At 30.5% G+C, this 7570-nt stretch overlaps 1 long non-coding RNA gene across 3 annotated transcripts; it reads left to right on the forward strand.

Moving 5' to 3' along the window:
- Window positions 1–303: 303 nt before the first annotated feature.
- On the forward strand, window positions 304–3061 carry LOC118046604 (uncharacterized). 3 transcript variants are annotated; one of them, XR_012170858.1, is made up of 4 exons: window positions 304–685; window positions 1402–1432; window positions 1824–1878; window positions 2419–3061. It is a non-coding gene; the product is annotated as an uncharacterized lncRNA (long non-coding RNA). The 3 variants fall into 3 exon arrangements; XR_012170857.1 differs by lacking the exon at window positions 1824–1878 and having other exon boundaries at window positions 305–685; XR_012170856.1 differs by lacking the exons at window positions 304–685; window positions 1402–1432 and having other exon boundaries at window positions 1439–1878.
- Window positions 3062–7570: the final 4509 nt, after the last annotated feature.

The raw sequence follows: 7570 nt of genomic DNA on the forward strand, positions 1-7570 counted from the left end.
ACATGAGTCTATTTGATTCCAGTAAGCATGTACATGTTTTCAACACAATTAATCACAACGATACAAATCAAATTGGTGATTATTATTATTATTTTCCCATGCACTTACTTTTCATTATTATTATTATTTTCCCATGCACTTAATTTTCAATATCATATCTACTGATATTTATTACCGAAAACACTAAAACGTGTGGCTTTTTTATTGTTTGGTGCACAGGTACACACTCAGTTTCACCGTGGACTTTAATAGTGTGCTTACAGTTTTGCCCTTTTAACTGGCTGAAGTCTCACTCTGCATTTTTTTTTTTTTTTACAAATGAAGAGACCGAGGGAAAAGGAGAGGAGAGCCTGGAGAGATGAGTGAGGGGCGCTTTAAAACTTGAAAGAGGATCGGGAGAAAAAAAGAGAGGGAAGGTATCAGCTATTTTTGGTCCCTTTTGCCATGCTAGAGGCAAGCAATAAAGGGAGGGCAGCAGCGGGCAGCCTGGATTAAAGCAATCTTGATCGAGGAATTTGATTTCTTCTTGAAAGAAGAAAAGAGGAACGATCTAGAGCCAGAAACCAGTCACGTCCTCATTTAAAATCAGCCCTCGATGAAACCCCAACAACACCCAGCTAGAACCAAGTCCTCCTCTGCTAAGGGCTAACCCGATATCCTCCAATTCGGGTCAAGTTCCGCTGAGGTAGAATCTCCAAGGTTTCTGAGAAATGCTCCTTTTTAGGTTCTTAACCATTCTTGCTTGATTAATTGTTGGTCAGCAGAGATTGGGTTTGTTTTGATGATTATCCGTGCTTAATTTGTTCTATTACATTCTTGAATTACATTTAGGAACGAGATTTCTGGTTTGATTACAAGAAAACAATGTGTAGAGAAGGTGATAAAGTTCCATGCCGTCTTTTTCTAATTTCTTTTTTTATTAATGCTGTTAAAAATGCTAAGGTGTTTAGTCAATGTCGTTGTTGTTTTGTGTGTTTGAAGAGGAGGAGAAGGGGATGCTAGAAAAGCTACAGAAAGGATGAGTTTCATTATTGTGTTTAGTATTTATTTTCTAGGTTTTGTTGATTGATATGTTTGTTTTGCTGGGAAGGAGCTTCGGTTGTAGAATCGGAAAAAGAGGAGTTCTATGTTGTCTTTGGCTGATGTTTTTGAGGACGGAAGTGACGAGGAGGATGGTGGAAACAGTTAGGAATCATATGATTTGTCGTGGTATTATTTAGTCTGTTAACGTTATTTAGTTGTGGTTTTGTGTGATGAACATGATTTCTTTAATTGTTTTTTTTTTTTTTTTAGCCCAGGCTTATTAGTTTAGTTTGTTGTGCTGGAATCAATATTGATGGTGTTTTGGTATAGAAAACTAATTTTCTTTTGGTTTTTGTTGGTGTTTGCATGTTGTTTCAGTGGCAGCTTTTGTTGGCTCCTTACAAAATAGGTGAGGGAGCTACTATTTCTCTCCTCTTTTTTTCAGTTTCATTTATTTTTTTCTTCTGTCTATGGTTTTAGTTTTCAGCAAGTTTTATTTTTTTTTATTCTTGGTATTTCATTTTCATAACCTTCTAACAGAAAAAAGATTGTTTCTTACCAGCAAGATAATAATGATTCTTTCTATCAAGTTCTTGATGGTTGTTCTTTGTTTTTCTTTTTGCATCAAATAAACTTTTCTCCTCCAGTCATTCGATTCAAGACCTGCGCTGCTCATTGCCTTATGGGTTTTATTTTATTTTATTTTAATTTGCCACTTCAAGTTGTCATTATGCCCTTTTGTGTTTGTTCTCTTCATTATTCTTTTTTGGCTAAGAAACAACTGCTCTCTATAATGCGAGATCTTCAAAAAAATTTCTTAAGAGGATGTGTGCGTCAACGCCATCCCCAGCAAAGGTAACTACCTTTTTCGCTCCTATATATGTTTTTCTGTCAAGTAATACCTGCGAAGAGAAAAAAAAGGTGGCCAGCTTTGAAGTTCCACATCATCATTTCTCATTACGAAGAAAAACCATGTTATGCTTTTGATAGCCTAAGATTGGCTCTCTGATTTTTTTCCACCTGACTTTTTTTTAAAATCAGCTTTGTCAACATTGGCACAAGGATCTACCTTTTTTCAAATGCAAGACTACCATGATTGGACACAAAAATTTCATGACTTAAACATGCTCATTTACAAGTATCTTTTTACAATACCACTCCCCTACCAGACCTGCCTCCATCTTGCATTGTGCTTATCATATAAAATCATGAAGGTTTTTCTGACCATCATTACAACGTTTGTCTTTCATTTCATCTTTGTTGAATGCTGGAAAAGTTTCAGCCAGCAAAAAACTTCTCTTCAGACTGTTTATGCCCCGCATGTGATCAACTGTGTTATTTTTTTTTCCAATGTTGCCTGCAACATGATTTGTTCGCTTTTTTGGCTTCCCTCAGCTGCCTATCCGCACTGCACAGCTGACACCTAGGCTATGGCTGCTTGCAACCACTGTGTGACCAGCAAAAAAAGCTTCTCTTCAGTCAAATACCTTAACTGTTTCAGCCATGTTGTTTATGCCCGCATGGTGATCAACTGTGTTATTTTTTTTTCCAATGTGCCTGCACATGATTGATGTTCGCTTTTTTGGCTTCCCTCAGCTGCCTATCCGCACTGCACAGCTGACACCTAGGCTATGGCTGCTTGCAACCACTGTGTGATTTTATTCCTTGAGATCTCTAGATGTTGTCAGGATTTGTTGATCGAATGAACTTCATTATGACTCTTTTTGATTGGCTGTTTTAGACATGCATCACTCACCCTGTTTAAATAATGCTGAGTTACTCCTTGAGATCTCTTGATCCTGTTAGGTTTTGCTTAATATCTACTCAATGAAGGAGGAAAATTATTTGATGGTATAAGACTTTCTTCTGACAAAGACTGCAAGACATTGTTAGACGAAGAGCGGTAGTTATATATGCCAAAAATAAGAGTGATGGCTAGTGAAGAGACTCTGTGCTGCGGGCAAAGTTTTGTTTATAACAAGATGACACTTATTTTTAATTTAGAATACTTAATATGAGATTGTGTTTATTGTTGTTAGCATGTTCAAAGCACGTAAGTTTTAGCTTCATATCCTATATTTCGGATATTAGAATAAAACTATCAACTTTGGGCATGAGAGTTACTTTTACAACCTACTGTCTACTCAAGGAAGGAGACCAAGTTATAAAAAACTATAGGAATTCTATAGACAAACACTCTTATGTTTTGCTAGACATTTTCAAATAAAGACTTGCTGCTATTTTACAGGAAAAAAAAATGAAAACCTTGGAAATAGACTCGGTGTAGTGGGAAAAGTTTAGGCCAAAGCCATATATGGTTCTATTTTGGGACCAACATACACAACTACAAATTTGAATTTGAGTTCTCTCTCCCAAATTGCTTAGATCCTCATATTGCAGCATGTAATTGATCACTTTGGATATTCATCATCATGTGTTTTTTCTTTTTGTAATTTTTATTGACGTGGTTCGCGCATTCTGCTGCAAAGCTTGTCAGACAATGCTTTTTTTCAAGATGATATTTTTACAAGGTGTCCTTGAAATCAATCTATTCATTCTTGCCGAAAAAAGAGAAATTGATCATGCGGATTTGTATTGAATTATAGTTGTGGTTGTTTTTTAAAGTGTTTTTTATTTATTTATAAATATATTAAAATAATTTGTTTTATTTTTTAAAAATTATTTTTGATATTAGTATATTAAAATAATTTGAAAATATTAAAAATATATTAATTTAAAATAAAAAAAAATTAATTTTTTTTTAAATATTTTTAAAACTCAATATGAAAAAGCAATATCTCCAATGATAGATAAAGTGTTAAAGTTTCGACACTAATTTTTATAGTTTGCCACGTGGTGGGAGCCAATCTGATACAAGGTTTTGAGTATTTTTTTTTAATAAAGATTTCACCGTTAAGAGAATTCGTTGTTTTTTTTCTAAAATACTGTGCAAACTTATGCTTAAAACGAATAAAAAAAAGAGAACTGGCCGACAAGCTGATACGGCAAAAAAAAAAAAAAGTTTGACCAGCGTTAAAGCAAGAAAGTAACATGTTTTATAGTCATTGGGAGTTTTTTAAAGGGCTGTGTTGTTTTTTATAGTGTTTTGTTATTTGAAAATATATTAAAATAATAATGTTTTTTTAAAAGAATTATTTTTAATATAAAAACAATTTAAAATTATTTTGAAGATATTTTTTTTTAAATATAAAAATAAATATGCTCAAAAATATCTAAAAATCCAATAACAAAATTAAACATTGTTTTGCTAGCGATCAACTTTGACCTTTTATCGTCTATTAAATGTGTCCACTAATGTTTGCCTTCGTTTGCTCTATCCAAGTCTCTTCATCGACCGCTCAAAACATTAGACGCTGTTTATTTAAGTGTGTTTGTTTTAGATTTTGTGGTTGAGATTGTGGTTAGGTGCAATCTATTTATGCATAAAACTCATTCATAAAAGCTATTATTTTTATTTTTTATAGCTTTTTAGTGGGTTCCATACCCAAATCTCAACCTCCACCTCAAATACAAACACACTTATTTATCGATATATTTTTTAGAATTGTTTTCATTTTTTCTCGGCAACAAAATTTTAGGATAACGCTTAATCATCTCAGGTAATATTAGGTTTATTATTGTGTTTTAAAAATAATTTTATAAAAATTTAAGATTTTTTATTTTTTTATTTTAAATTAATATTTTTTTTTATGTTTTCATATCATTTTGATGCATTGATATTAAATATGATTTTTTAAAAAATAATAAAAAAAATATTCTAATACATTTTTAAATGAAAAAACACTTTAAAAAATAACTACAACCAAACTACCAAACAACATGCTATTCATTGTATTTTTTTGTCTCTGGTTTGATTTGCTGTCATGGGTTTGTTTATCTAAATGTCTATTTTTTTTTCTATTCATTTCTCCATTTTATTTTGGCTTTTCACAAGAAAGATTTCCCTTTTTCATATTTCCTTTAGGCAATTTTTATTGTCAATTTGAATTACAATTCATTTAAATAAATTAATTAAGAATTTATTTTGAATATTATTTTATCAAATACAATTATTATTATTTTTACTTTGTTTCAGAGTTAGATTGTAGTAAATTGTTTTTGATAGCATTAACAAGTATCTTTTTTGTACAACCTTTCATATTGTTTTAAATATTTTTTAAAGATTTTTATTTATTTGCTTTGCTGCATAAATTGACTTTTATTATTGTATGATTAGATAAATAAAAAAAACAAAGTTATACAAAGTTATTCAACTTGATCAAATCAGGTTTTGATCGAGTTGTATTTTGATTAATTAGGCTTATCAAGTCATATCGAGTCAAATCTCACTTGATTTAATTTTGAAATTTGAATTATGCAATTGTTCAAGTCAAGCCGTCTTCATATTAATCTGTTAAGATGAGTCAGGCTTTATATAATTTTTTAAAATATATTATTTTATAACATGTGAGCGGTGTATTGTTTTTATATTTTTTTATTATATTCGCATTGAATTTATAATGATATTGTTTTTTAAAATTAAAATTTATTTTTATGATTATGATGAGACATTTGAAAAACAAGTGTTATTGTAAAAATAAAATAAAATAAATGGAGCATGTTAACAAAATAAAAAAAAAGTTTTAATTAGAGAGATGTCTATTTTATTTCAAATTGTCATTTTTTTATATTTTTTCTTAATGCTCTTGATTTTTATTAAACAAAGATCATAGAAAAAAAATTACTTAAAAAAATTGATAAGAAAATGAGGAATTATATTAGCAAATTATTTAGTTTAATTTAACTTATTATTATTTTTACAAAAACAAATTATTTTCATAAAATTAAATAAAAAAAATCTAAGTTTTTTTCAGTAAGTATCTTAGTTTGTATTAGGGGTGTGCAAAAAAAACCGAATAAACCGAGAAAAAATTAACTGAAAAAACCGAACCGAAAAAAAAAACCCGATTAGAATAGTTAGGAAAAATCCCGGTTCGGTTCGGTTTTCGGTTTTGTAATGCAGGAACCGGTTAACCTGGACCGAACCGAACCGGTTCAAAAAAAGCCCCCCCTCCCTCTCTTTCTCTCCATCTCCCTCCCAGCAGCCCCCCCCCCCCCCCCCCCCCTTTCTCTCCAACCCTCTCTTTCTCTTTGATCATCGTCAGTAGAATAAAGGATTCTCTTCATCGCTGCAACAACCTGTGGAAAAAACACGACATGACGATTTAGAACTTGGGAGAATAGTTAGTTACTGAGCTAAACAATCTGATAGAAATGCCTCCATGGGTATTTTTAGAACAGAAACAGTACTGGTAGGTTTTCAATCCCAGGGCTCTGACATAAAATCTCAATATCTCTCAGCTTTGCAAGGGTGTTTGGGAGTGTGGTAGCTGTTGCTTTTTAAATAGCTTTTCGTGCCGAAAAGCATGCCAATAATGTTTTTTTTATTTTTTAAAAATTATTTTTGATATCAGCACATCAAAACGATCCAGAAAGTACAAACCGAACTCAATTTTAAAAAAAAAAAAGTTTGAATTTTTTCAAAAAGCAGGTCACACCTCAATCCCAAACGGCCTAAAGTCCATCTCCTTCTCAAGGCTATCCACTGACAACTTCAACTCGGTGATCTGCATATCAATTTGTATTATTAGATTCTAGTTGTGAAAAGGTATTTTACTGGCGAGTTCAAGAAGAAATATGAGCATATAGGTTGTCTCGGTTTTTTGGAATAAAAAATAGAACTGGACCAGACCGAAACCGGTCGGTTTGACTCGGTTTTGGTTCGGTTTCGGTTTTTTTTCAAAAAAAAAAAAACCGGTTTGGTTGTTTTTTTTCAGTTCAAAACCGAATCGAACCGAAAATGATCTCCAAGTTTGTATATATTTCTCTATTTTTTTATTTAATCTCTAGTTAACATTAATAATTTTTTTAATATTTATCAACACATACTATTCTTTATTTTTTAAAAGTTAAAATACACATTAAATTTTTTCTTTGTTTTAAAAAAATATATTAATAACATGTTATATATATTTTTTTTTTAAATTTGATTTGCCTGCAGCTGCTAGTTTTTACTGCTTGAAATTGACGTTGCCCCTGTCAACAACACCTGTACAAACCATCAAAATCAATTACCATTAGTATAAAATGAATTATCAATTGCCTTTTGTATTTGTTTTTTATGTTTTCTTTCTACGCTTTGTTTACACTTTTTTTTTAATCGACGAAATAGCATATTATGGTGTTTTTATAGCGGGTTAATGATTATTTTTATTTTAAATATAAAAAAATATAAAATGTGATTTTAAATGTTTTCGGTTTGGTTACAAAACTATATCTAATAACTTTGAATATGATGAACAAACTCAATTCTATTGTTTTGGGTTTGGCTTTTTGTGTTTGTTATCACATTAAAATAATTTAAAAATATTAATTTAAATTAAAAAAAATAAATAATAATAATTTTTTAAAAGTATTTTTAAAGCAAAAAAACAAAACATGTTTTTAATAAAAAAAATTCAAGCTTGAAATAACAAAAAATTATCAT

This window comes from Populus alba, chromosome 10 (assembly GCF_005239225.2).
Source record: "Populus alba chromosome 10, ASM523922v2, whole genome shotgun sequence".
Taxonomy (NCBI): domain Eukaryota; kingdom Viridiplantae; phylum Streptophyta; class Magnoliopsida; order Malpighiales; family Salicaceae; genus Populus; species Populus alba.